Source organism: Theropithecus gelada, chromosome 2, assembly GCF_003255815.1.
Source record: "Theropithecus gelada isolate Dixy chromosome 2, Tgel_1.0, whole genome shotgun sequence".
Lineage (NCBI taxonomy): Eukaryota > Metazoa > Chordata > Mammalia > Primates > Cercopithecidae > Theropithecus > Theropithecus gelada.
This window is the reverse complement of record NC_037669.1, coordinates 55,711,801-55,725,665: the sequence shown is the minus strand read 5'-3', so window position 1 is coordinate 55,725,665 and position 13,865 is coordinate 55,711,801. Positions and strand designations below refer to the sequence as shown.

The 13,865-nt window shown below is 44.9% G+C and overlaps 1 protein-coding gene across 2 annotated transcripts in view; it reads right to left on the bottom strand.

The window, feature by feature from the left end:
- Positions 1 to 13,865, bottom strand: part of SRGAP3 (SLIT-ROBO Rho GTPase activating protein 3) — a 267,299-nt gene that overhangs the window by 140,557 nt on the left and 112,877 nt on the right. The window lies entirely within an intron of this gene.

Here is a 13,865-nt window from a genome sequence, read left to right as displayed (position 1 = left end):
ATTTCTTCCACATGATCTAGTAAATTGACTCAACTTTCCTACAGAGATGATCTTGTTTAAAATGCAAAGATTTCTATCAATACAATAAAGTGAAACACTAGGACCCCTTACAGCCTGGGACATAGGAAATAATTCAATGAAAACAAAAATATTGTAAAATTCTATCTAGAGACAATTGTTTACCAAAGGCTCTAAGCCTAAGCTGCTGGCTCTTTATCAACCAAAGGAAAATGGCAGTGTGACTTTCTCCACGTGTAGTCAAGACTAAGAGAGGGCTGAGAAGGGCATGCTCTTCCCTCTTGGGTTTCAGTGTTATTTAAGGCCATGTCTGTGTCCTGCTTTATATCACCTTGAATTCCATGTATGAACCTCTCAGATCCCACACTTCAGAAAATACTGATTGCTCAAACCAGGTCTATGCAACCAGGGCAACAATTCAAAAGCTGGAAGCTGGAGTTAAAAATCACAGCTGAATGCCAGTAACCACAGCCATTTTCATCTTCAAGCCTGTGGGGTTATCACCGCCACTGCCCCCAGGCATCGATTCTTTCTAGGCCATTCCAAGGGCTGCTCAACAGATCAGCCTGCAAAGCACTCTGCTCATACCAGCAACCTGCTCAAAAATACCCCACGGCGCCTCTCTGCCGGAGTATTAATCCAACTCCTCAGCATGGAATTCAAGACCATCCACCACGCAGTCCCAAATTTCATTTCTCAGGACTTTACCCCAGTGGACTCTCCAAACCATTCAAGCCATTCCTTGGAATATCAGATCTCACCTGCCTAAATGTGTGCCCCATCTGAAATGGTGGCCAGCATCATTTCAGCATCCTTCAGAGAATTGGACTCAAAACTGGGGCAGAACTACTCTGGGGTACACAAAGACACCCCACAGGGTATGCAAGCTGAGGTAGAAGGGAATCAACCTGAGATCCTCCACATCCATTCCCACTCCCTGACAATGTGCCTCAGTCTAGACGCACAACCCTCTCCTTTCCTACCTCCCCTCTTCACAATGGTCCTGTTCTCTCTTTACAGGAAAAAGAGCAACTACTCACTCGTCCAGAATCTATGATGCAGTGTCCCAAAATGTCGAGACATCTGGATGCCAAAAGGAAAAACACACCATTTAAAATGTTCATGTTGGCCAGGCGTGGTGGCTCATGCCTGTAATCCCAGCACTTTGGGAGGCTGAGGCGGGTGGATCACGAGGTCAGGAGATCGAGACCATCCTGGCTAACACAGTGAAACCCCGTCTCTACTAAAAACACAAAAAATCAGCTGGGCGTGGTGGCGGGCGCCTGTAGTCCAAGCTACTCTGGAGGCTGAGGCAGGAGAATCACTTGAACCCAGGAGGTGGAGGTTGCAGTGAGCCGAGACCGTGCCACTGCACTCCAGCCTGGGTGACAGAGTGAGACCCTGTCTCAAAAAAGAAAGAAAGAAAGAAAGAGAGAAAGAGAGAAAGAGAGAAAGAGAGAAAGAAAGAAACGAAAATGTTCATGTTACACATGTTCTCAGTTATAAGCGGGACCTAAATAATGTGTGCACATGGACGTACAGTGTGGAATGGTAGACAACAGAGACTCAGAAGGGTGAGGGGGTGGGAGGGAGGTGGATAATGAGAGATTACTTAATGAGTGCAACATACATTATTTGTGTCATGGGTACCCGAAAAACCCTGGCTTCACCACCACACAATCTATGCATGTAACAAAATTACACTTGTACTCCATAAATTTATACATAAATAAATAAATGTACAAAGTTATATTCTCTTCAAATAATATAAAGTATTTTTTAAAAGTTGGTATTTGCAAATCTTCCTTTAATCAAGGGATCATAAACCCTTGCTACTTAAAGTGTGGTCCATGAGACTCACGCCTGTAATCGCAGCACTTTGAGAGGCTGAGGCAGTAGAATCACTTGAGGTCAGGAGCTCAAGACCAGCCTGGGCAACAGAGGGAGACCTTGTCTCTATAAAAACTTAAAAAAAAACTGTTTTAAATTAACCAGGTGTAGTGGCATGGGCTTGTGTTCCCAGCCACTCAGGAGGCTGAGGCAGAAGGATTGCTTGAGCCCAGGAGGTCCAGGCTGCAGTGCACTATGATTGTGCCACTGCACTGCAGCCTATACAACAAAGCAAGACCCTGTCTCAAAAAAATGAAAATGTGATCCATGGACCAGCAGCATCAGCATCAGCATCATCAATGGGCTTGTTAGAAATACAGAAGCCTAGGCAATATAACAAGACCTCATGCCTAGTAAAATTTTTTTGTCTGTTTTGTTTTGTGTTTTGAGATGGAGTCTCGCTGTGTCGCCAGGCTGGAGTGCAGTGGCCCGATCTCCACTCACTGCAGTCTCTGCCTCCTGCGTTCAAGCGATCCCCCTGCCTCAGTCTCTCGAATAGCTGGGATGACAGGTGCACACCACCATGCCCAGCTAATTTTTTGTATTTTTAGTAGAGACGAGGTTTCACTATGTTGGCCAGGATGGTCTTGATCTCTTGACCTCGTGATCCACCCACCTCAGCCTCAGAAAGTGCTGGGATTACAGACGTGAGCCACCGCACCCAGCCTAGTAAAAATTTAAAAAAGAAATTAGCTGGGTGTGGTAGCACATGCCTCTAATCACAACTACTTGGGAGGCTGAGGTGGGAGGATTGCTTGGGCCCAGGAGTTCAAAGCTTCAGTGAGCCATGACCATACCACGATGCTTAGAGTGAACTCCTGTAAGAAGAAAAGAGAAGAAAAGAAAAGAACAGAGGAGGAGAGGGGAAGGGAAAAGAAGGGGAGGGGAGGGGAGGGGAGGGGAGGGAAGGGAAGGGAGAAGAAATACAGAATCATCCAAACTCATCAAGATGAATAAATTAAATGTGCGCATTTAGGGGGCATTCCAATTATACCTTAATAAAGCTAAAAAAAAAATTTTGAAATAAAGTCTCAGGCCCCAGCCCATACTATCCAAATAAAAAATCTGCATTTTATCAAGCTCTCCCAGGTGGCCCTTGTGCACCTTAAAGTTTGATAAGCACTGCCATTTACCATCCCGCCCATCTCATTATGAGAAGCATTTCCCATACAAAGTTATGCTTTGTTTAATGATTTATCAAATGTGTAAAATAATAATGTTATTTTGATAAATTGTGTATTACATTACAGTGATACTGTAATGATACATAATGATACATAATCATTATAAAAGGAAGAATCTTAGAGTTCAAAGGAAAAAATTTAAAATGCCCATTTCAGCTTACATAAGTAGAGTTTTAAAGAAGATGATAATCTTAAAACTTTCAAGCATAAAATATGTTAAGATTAAACGTTATGAAGCAAGTGAAAGGGAATTAGGAGTTCAGAAACGTAAAGAAAGGAGCAGTGTAAAACATTTGACTTGTTCAGGTAACTTTGATGGATGATTGTAGAAACCAGTGTATTATGGTATTTATCCTATGACCAGGAAATTTCACTCATGGATACATACACAAAAGAAATCAGTGCTTACGATCACCAAAAAATATATACAAGAATACTTATAGTATCTTTATAGCCAAATATTAGAAATGACCCAAAATGTCTAGTAAGAATAGAATGGATTTTTTTTTTGGATATGAGCTATTCATTGAGTGCAATAATATACAATAATGAAAAAGGAATGCTACTGCTCCTCACAGCAACACGTTTGAAACCCACAGACCTTGTGTTTATTGAAAGAAGCCAGAACCAATGAGGTTGTGCAAAACTAGTTTATGGTGATAGAGGTCAGAAAAGTGGTCACGTTTGACGGGTATTGACGGAGAGAGGGAACAAGCATGCCTTCTGAATACTGGAGATGTTCTACACCTTGGTGTGGGTGGTAGGGACACTGATAAAAATTAATTGCCGGGCGCGGTGGCTCAAGCCTGTAATCCCAGCACTTTGGGAGGCCGAGGCGGGTGGATCACGAGGTCAGGAGATCGAGACCATCCTGGCTAACATGGTGAAACCCTGTCTCTACTAAAAATACAAAAAACTAGCCGGGCGTGGTGGCGGGCGCCTGTAGTCCGAGCTACTCGGAGGCTGAGGCGGGAGAATGGCGTGAACCCGGGAGGTGGAGCTTGCAGTGAGCCGAGATCGCGCCACTGCACTCCAGCCTGGGCGACAGAGCGGGACTCCGTCTCAAAAAAAAAAAAAAAAAAAAAAAAATTAATTGAGCTGCTCACTTAAGATCTATGCATTCTACTACATGAAAGTGAGGCTTCAATAAAAAGACAAAATTAAAAATTGCTATGTTAGTTTCTATTTGATACATTTTTAAAATTTTTTTGTAGAGACGGGGTCTCTATGTTACCCAGTCTGGTCTTCAACTCTTGGGCTCAAGCAATCCTCCTGTCTTGGCCTTCTAAGTAGCTGGGACTAAAGAGGTAAGTCCCCCCACCCATCCCTCCCCACAACATTTTGATACAGATTTAAGACAGTGGTATGGTATAATGTTACCCTAAAATGTGAATATTTAAAACATGGCCAAAATTATATCCTTTGTAACTAATCGAACTTAGAATAAAATATTCTATTTTATTTTATTTTATTTAGCACAACTTAAAGAATGAGACATTTTAGATGTCAACTTAAAATGTGTGAAGCAGAAGAGATATTTTTCTTCCCAAAGTTCATGTAGAGGGTAGGTAAGCAAAAAAAAAAAAAAAAAGTTGAAAACCACTGCTTCAGAGCCCACATAAAGCACTGCTCCTCCCAGGAAGGCCTGGGCTGCCAGCCTGGTGACCCTCTTTTGAACTCCCATGGCATGTACAGTAAATCTCAGATTGCCTAGTGCTGTTCTGTTTGGGTTTTCCTGTTTGTTAGTTTTCACTCTTTCATGTGTGCATGCCATCTCTGCCTTATCTCCTCAAATGAAATTTAAGCTCTGAGGGCAGATTCTCCCAGCACATAATAGGTCATCAGGATATCAATATCTGTATAGCAAATTACTATTTCCCTTTTTTTTGAGACAGTCTCGTTCTGACACCCAAGCTGGAGTGCAGTGGCACCATCTCGTCTCACTGCAACCTCCATCTCCCAGGTTCAAGGGATTCTCCTGCCTCAGCCTCCCAAGTAGCTGGGATTACAGGTGTGTGCCACCACATCTGACTAATGTTTGTATTTTTAGTAGAGACAGGGTTTCACCATGTTGACCAGGCTGGTGTCGAACTCCCAACCTCAGGTGATCTGCCCACCTCAGCCTCCCAAAGTGCTGGGATTACAAGTGTGAGCTATCACGCCCAGCCTACTGTTTCCCTTTAGCAAATGCTTTTAACCAAGTACATTAAGTGTTGTGATTATGGAAGCTTCAGCTCACACACACACACACACACACACACACAAACATATGGCACACACACACCACACATACATACAAAACACACAACACATACCACACACAACACCACTCACCCCCCACACATACATACATTCAACGTGGATTTATAATAATGAAGAAACCAAGGCTTTATGTAAACCAAGATCAGGGACTCATCCAAGGTCACACGTCGTCCTCTGAACTCTAACAAACTACACAGGTCCCCTCTTAGATGGTCTACCTGTTGAACTGAACTGTACTGAGGTGCCATCACTCCCACAACACCAAGCCTTGTCCTATCAACACACAGTCATAAAAATATAACTATGCAGAGAGTGCTACTAGTGTTTTCCCACTTTTTCCCCATAGACAAGGAAGTGGCAGCTCAGCAGGAAGTCACTAGCCTGTACTCCTAACAGCTGGTTCAGAGCAGAGCCAGCAATCAAACCCAGGTCCCTCAGAAGCTTACCACAATGCCCTTGACACGATGCTAGACCGAGGCCCCTATAGGAACTTCTTGGTCTGCATTTCATGAATTATCCTTGTTTTCCATATTAAAACAAAACAAACACAAAAGACACTTTTAATCCCTCTGTATTCAACCTCTTGCATTCTTTTTGTAACAAGATGGTGATCTAAAGAGATACTATTTATTAGAAAAGCTGCAGCCACAGCCTTCCTCATTACAGAGCATTATCAAGAGACAACGTTCTCATATTTTAGAGGAAAAGCTCATAAATCACATCGTGATGACAGCGGACAATTTGGAAAGAGCAGAGCAACCTCCCCCAGTTCACACAACCAGCTGCAGCCTCCCAGGCTGGGCTGTGCATGGAACCCTCCATCAGTTTGCAGGGCTCAGAATCAAGTCCTTCTAGTAGGAAATGGCCCTGGCAGAGCACCCTCCACAGCCTACCCTGATCTGGAACCCTGAGGGCATTTGATTACCCATCTCGTTCTTTCTAATTCCCATCCAAGTTGCTGCTAGGAGCCTACGAGCTGGCACAGATTTGGGTTTTCTCCTTGAAGATTTCAAAGAGAGAAAAATAAAATAAAATAAAACAGAATTGTTCCCAAGGCACAGACTTCATTCAGCAGACGTTTCCCCACCGGGGGACAGTTCTAGCCATAACACAGCGCTGAGTGGCAGAAAAATTAAAAGGGGGATGTGGCAGGGAGGGAAAGGGGTTGGAAAGTGGGACAGGCTTTGAACTCAACACCTGAAAGCTGAAGATGACCTCACTGTGCGGTGTAGCCTCCTGGTTTTATAGACAGCGGCATGAGGCCCAGAGAAGGGGAAGATCTCATTTTCTCTTTTTTTTTTTTTTGAGACAGAGTCTCACTCTGTCACCCAGGCTGGAGTGCAGTGGCACAATCTCAGTTCACTGCAAGCTCTGCCTTCCCAGTTCTAGTGATCCTCCCACCTCAGCCTCCCAAGTAGCTGGGGACTACAGGTGCACACCACCATGCCCAGCTAATATTTTTGTATTTTTAGTAGAAACGGGGTTTCACCATGTTGGCCAGGATGGTCTTGAACTCCCGACCTCAAGTAATCCACCCACCTCGGCCTCCCAAAGTGCTGAGATTACAGGCATAAGCCACTGTGCCTGGCCGTAAGAATTAATTCTTCAGTCCAGGTCTCCTAAAGCACCAATCTCCCTGTGTCACCCTCCTGATGAAATTCTCCATGGTTCCCCATTGCTTATAGGATCAAAGCCAAACTCCTCTGACATTCAAAGGCCAAGAATGTACAGCCTGCCTACCCATCCCCATAACACTCCTGCTCACTCTCCAAGCAACAGTCTCACTAAAGATCACTTTGCCTGCACCCAGGCTGCCACCTGTGGCAAACAGCCCATGTGACCCACCGTATGGACAGCAAGATTCCTCATACTCCCCACTGTCCCTCAGAATCACAACCTCACCAGCAATCGTAGGGAGATTCTTCAGATCAAAGTCTTTTTCTTTTTTAATTAACGGGCTATTGTTAGAGCGATTTTAGGTTTACCAAAAAATTGACCAGAAAGTACAGAGTTCCCATATATTCCCTCTCCCCTGCACAGTTTCTCTGATTATTAACATCTTGCATTCCATAGTGCATTTATTACAATTGAAGAGCCAATACTGATACACCAAAGTCTGTCACTTACCTTATGGCTCACTGTTTCTGTTGTACATTTCTGGGTTTTGACAAATGTCTAATGTCATGTGTCCACCATTACAGTATCATACAGAATAGTTTTGCCACCCTAAAAATCCTCGTGCTCCACCTATACCTCCCCTTATCCTCCCTTCTCGCTTACACCAACCCTTGGCAACCCCTAATCTTTTTACTGTCTCTATAGTTTTGCCTTTCCCAGCATGTTATACAGCTGGAATCATAAAGTATGTTGACTTTTTAGAGTGATTTCTTTCACCTAGCAGTATGCATGTAGGGTTCTTCCGTGTCTTTTTGTGGCTTTGTAGCTCCTTTTTATCACCAAATAATATTCTGTGCTATGGAATAATGTTGACAGATTGTTTATTCATTCACCTATTGAAAGACATGTTGGTTGCTAATTATGAATAAAGCTGTTATGAACATCTGTATGCAGGTTTTTGTGTGGACATGTTTTCTTTTTTTTTTTTTTTTTTGAGACAGAGTCTGGCTCTGTCGCCCCGGCTAGAGTGCAGTGGCCGGATCTCAGCTCACTGCAAGCTCCGCCTCCCGGGTTCACGCCATTCTCCTGCCTCAGCCTCCAGAGTAGCTGGGACTACAGGTGCCCGCCACCTCGCCCGGCTAGTGTTTTGTATTTTTTAGTAGAGACGGGGTTTCACCGTGTTAGCCAGGATGGTCTCGATCTCCTGACCTCGTGATCCACCCGTCTCGGCCTCCCAAAGTGCTGGGATTACAGGCTTGAGCCACCGCGCCCGGCCGACATGTTTTCAATTCATTTGGGTAAATATCCTTTTTGAAATTAATAGACTTTATTTTTATAGCAGTTTTTGACTTACAGAAAAAAGGAATTATATTTTTAAAGAGGAAATATAGGGATTTTTAATATTATGTACAAAACTGAAAAGGTAGAAAGGGTATATAAAGTTTCACTCCCACCTCTGTCTACCAGCCACCTAGTTCCCCTCTCACAAAACGACTGAACTACCATGATCGTGTACATCATTCCAGAAATAATGGCATATATAAAAAACATATTATATACATTATATATTATTTATATTATATGATCTATATCTGTATATAAGACAGAATATATATAGAATTTACATATATAGAATGTTAAATATATTTTTCCTCTGTTTTTATACATGTTACAGCATACCATTCACAGTGTTCTGTACCTTATCTTTTTCTCTTAATAATACATCCTGGAGGCTGGACGCAGTGGCTCACACCCGTAATCCCAGCACTTTGAGAGGCCGAAGCAGGCGGATCACTTGAGGTCAGGAGTTTGAGACCAGCCTGGCCAACATAGCGAAACCCTGTCTGTACTAAAAATACAAAATCTTATCTGGGCATGATGGCGCACACCTGTAATCCCAGCTAATTGTCAGGCTAAAGCAGGAGAATCACTTGAATCTGGGAGGTGGAAGTTGCAGTGAGCTGAGATTGTGCCACTGTACTCCAGTCTGGGCAATAGAGCAAGGCTCTATCTAAAATAATAATAATAAAATAATAATAATAATAATAATACATCATGGAGATCAGTACATATCATTATGTAAAGAACTTCCTCATTCCTTTTACAGCACACTAGAATTCCACCGTACATTTTTTTTAGCCAGTCTCCTTTGCTGAACATTTAGGTTGTTTATAATCTTTTACTATCATCAACAATGCTGGAATGAATAATCATACACAGGCTTCATTCTGCACATGTGCAGGAATATCATCTATATAATAAGTTCTTAAAGTAAAATCGCATAAAGATATCAAGATTGCTAAACTGCCCTCCCCTGAAATTTTACCAGTTTATACTGTGACAACAACTTTAGGACAGAGTAGGAACTATTTAGAAGCAGACATGCTAGGATTTGCTCCAAAATAGCCTTAGGTTTGGAGATGGAGAGTGGTAGGGTTTTAAGTAAAATAAGACTGGCCTTGAGTTAATCACTAAAGTTTAGTGCTAGATAGCAGGAAGGGCTTATTATACTATTCTCTCTACTTTTGGAATGTTTGAAATTTTTCATCATAAAAAAGGGAGAAAATGCAGATAAAACCAATGCAAATCCTGCAGCTCTGGTTAACAGGTCTGACATGTTAGGAATGCCAAAACTTGCCCTTGGAGGCCTCTGTTCCTTGCCTGCAGGCGGTTTTCCTGGGTTAGTAAGAGGGAGAGTATGACCACAAAGAGCAATTTTAAATGTAGCTTCCCAGACCACACCCAATTCTAATCGTTGGACCCTGTCCTGAAAATGCAGTAACTGTTCTGGCACCTCCTGGGAAGGAGAGGCACCACTCACAGTCTGTATACATCCTGAAAACCAAGATCAAGGGAGTACTTGCACCCTCTGCTCCACAGGGGCAGCTGGTACCTTCCCAGTATAAATTTTTAGGAGTTGATAAAGATGAACCACCCGGTATGTTACAGCCAACAATGTCTCATCACATCTATGCACAATCACGTCTGATTATCATGACATCCTATGAGGCTGGTAGTACCGCCACTCGTATTCTATGGATGAAGCAATTGAGACTCAGGGAGGAGAAATGACTTGCCCAGGACCACCAAGAAAGTGGCAAAGCCAGGGATGAAACTGAGAGTAAAGGGCAGACAGGAACTAACATCACCCAATGCCCAGGTCAGGGTACTTTCTCTGGCAGTCCTGCTGCCTCTTCTTTCAAGGATCATGTCCTGTTCTACCTCCTGTCTCCACCCGCCATGGTCATCTCTGTACCATCCACACAGAGCACCAGCTTGGCTGTCATTATATGCATCCCAGTACATCCTGACCCTGACCTCAGGCCCTCCTCTGAGGAGAGAAATCTCAGCTTCATAGCACAATGTAGCGGGCTCTGGGTTCATCTGTCCAGTTCAAATCCTGGCCCTGCCACATGCTCAGGTGGGCAACTTGAGACTCAGTTTCCTCTGTCAAATGGGAATGATAATAATCTCTACCTCATATTGTTGTGAGAATGATATGTGTTAATGCAAAAGAAGTTCCTGGCATAGTGCTTTCCATATATTAGCACTGTATTGTCCAACACACTAGCCACATGTGGATATTTGCATTTAATTAAAATAAAAAACTCATTCCTCTGTTGCACTTGCCACATTTCAAGTGCTAAAGACACATGTGGCTTGTGGCTACCATCCTGGACAGTGCAGAATATTTCCATCATTGCAGAAACTTCTATTAGACAGCATATGCATCAGAGGCTTCAAAAAGTTTAGCTATAATTACCATGTATTATAACTTATTTCTGTGGACATTTCTCATCTCCTTAAATGGAAAATATGGTCCTGAAAGGCAGGGATGGCACTACGTTTTATTACTCCCAATTTGTGCACCACCTCTCCAACAAGAGCAGTGTACTGCAGTCTTCGAACCCCTCCCCTCAAGAAAACATGATGATGGAGACTCACTCTCCTTGCTCTCAGCCCAAAACCCAGCATCCTGGTGGGGTCCCTTTCCCTCCAACTCCAGCCCTAGCGGAGATGATGTGACCCAGTGGATACACCCAGCAGAGCCTGGACTCTGGAGCCACTCTCACAGGGCTGATTATTGTCTCTGCCGGATCCACATTGTGAAGCCTCGGGCAGTCAACTCGGTATCTTCTCTGAGCTGTCTTCGGATTTGGCAAGTAACTATTCTCATCTTGCAGGGTTGTTGCCAGGATCAGACTGGAAATAATGTACATGATGTGCCAGGCACCTGGTGGACCCTAGGCGAACAGCATCTATACAGAGGTGGAATGGCGCGGCGGAAGGGCATGTGCTCACAAGCTCTGAGGACAGCCAGCCTAGGTTCCAAATCTGGTTTTCTCCACTTTGGGGAAGTGGCTTCAGCCCGGTCTCTGTTTTCTCATCTGTAAAATAGGGAATAATACCTTCCCCTCTGGGGTTGTTAAAAGGGTGAGGGGTGGTATGCGCGTGGTGCCTGGGGCACCGCAGGGACGCAAGAAATGAGCCATGACGGCTGCTGTAGTCATGGACCGTGAGCACCAGGCACGCTGGGCAGCGAGCTAAGTGTTTCCCAAGCGTCATCTCGCGCCCCGCGTCCACAGTCCCGCAAGGAGGGCTGTGTCACCAGCCACCTTCTTCCAGCCTCTCTGTGCGGGTTCCCCTTCCCCGCCCGCCCTCTCCGCAGGCCTGGCCCGCGTTTCGCTCCTTCTCTAGGCCCTGCACAAAGGATTCGTGAGCGGCCCGGGCACGGGCTCCCCATTGCCGCCCTTCTCCTAGTCCCCTGTACACCGAGAGTCGGCTTTCGGGACGGCCCCGAGGGCCCCTGGGATCCGTGCGCCCAGCGCCGGGGTTGGGGCCAGCAGATGCAGGGCTGGGGTCAGCCACCGTGAGCCGTTGCCGCGGCAACCGTCGCCGGGACCCCGAGCGCCCCGCCCCGCCCCGCGCCACGTGCAGCCGCTGGGGTGGCTGAGAGCGGGCTCCTAAGTCGTCTCTTCGAATTCCCTCTTCACAGACGCGAGCAAGCTCCTGGCACCCTGTATTCTCTCCCTCTCCCCTTCCTGTATTCGGCCAACGACCCCTAGCAGTGACATCAGGCCATCCTTTATTAACCTTTATTGAGCCAGGCCAGTCAGTGGCCATCCTCAATTATTAAATAATACCACGTTAGAGGAGGCAGTGGGTGTCACGCCCTTTTACAGATGAGGAAATTGAGGCCCAAAGAAGGGAAAGGGGCTGCCTGAATCACAGGATTGGAACCTGGGCCTGTCTGATGCCAGAGTCCACCAGAGACTCTGCCAGGCGCTTCCTGGGTCTATCCCTGATCCCCACGGTTCCTGGGGAGGCTGGCCCTGATCAATAGGCCTTTTGGGTCCTGCAGTTCCAAGAGCTGGATCTGGGATCAGACTTGGCTGAGTTCAGAGCCTGACCTTGACGCTGGCTAGCTGTGTGACCTTCAGCAAGTCAGTTAACCTCTCTGGGCCTTGGTTTTCCCATCTGCAGGATGGAGGAAGTAAGAGCAGACATTTTGAAGCTGTGTGCTTCCCGGAATTGTCTCCTTGAACCTATGCTACAGCCTTAGGAGGGAGTTACTACTATTATCCCGTTTTGCAGAGGAGGAGACTGAGCCACAGAGAGGTGAAGCAACATGTCTAATTTCATGTAAATATTAAGAAATCTTTTGGCCCCAAATCTTGTACCACGTTGCCAGAGAGATGAGAGCCTGCCATATGCACTATACCAAGTGAGCCAGGTTTTTATGCTCTGTCTTTCGCCACCTTACGATTATTCAGGGTAGTAAAGGCCAGGCTTAGCGCAGAGAATCAAAGCATATCAACTCCAAAGGCTTCCCTGAAGCAAATTCTATCTGCTTGCAGCTTTCTAGGGGATGGGGGAACACATATGCTGGGAAGGCAGTGCTGGGTGAAATGACTGGCATCTCCCACACTGATTCTCACCACCACCAGCTCCTCCAAAAAGGAAGCACAGTATATTGGCTAGTATTTTGAAAAAAAAATAGGAGTTATTTAATAATGATGATGCTGTCAACCAGGAAAATTTTCTTCTATGTAAGAGGAAATGATGAGGTCCCCAACACACTAGGGAATTAGCATTGGATATACATGCATGGCTGAAGAAATTAAAGAAAGGAGTCCCACTTCCCACAGTGGTCTGAAAGCTGAAATCCAGCTCTGCGGACCCCTGACCACCCCTACCCAGATTGCTAGACCAGTCCCCCTCAATAGGAAGCAGGCAGCAGAAAGCAGAACAGGAGGGAGAGAAGGTTTCCCCATAGCATCTGTGCTGTGTCCAAATAATAGCCATTCCTTCCCATGAAGAAGTCAGACAGAAGTTGCCTCCACACCTTCCAGATGTTCACTGAAATGCAAAGAACAGCCAGAGTGAGGCCACACCGCCTACTACCAGAAGCTCTGAGTTAAAGCTGGCTGGGTGTGATCAATTTCAACACGAGATTAATATTCACGATTTTGCTGCCCAATGGTCCCTGAAGGATCAGATCCATTTAAATGAGAAGAGATCAGAATTCATTAATGCTGAATTTCCAGCTGCGTCCTCTGACTGATGATGTTTCTCTTTATGTTTTTAATCATACTTTCCTCCCAGAGCTAAAATAGAAGTCAGAGAACTGGGGGCCTGCTAGAAACATCTAAATCTTTCCCAAACCTCACAGCCATCTTTACAATGTGCCCCTTCTAAAAACTACCTGCTGTATATTCGTCTAATATATTTCTTTAAATCATCTTACTTTTTACCTGGGATGCTTTATGGTACCACCATAAATGGAACCCTGCCCCCCAAAAAAATGTGCCACTAATGGAATATAACTATAAAAATAAACACAATGAACGCAAAATAATGTTATTAAATTCTACTTAGATTCTGTAGTTTGAG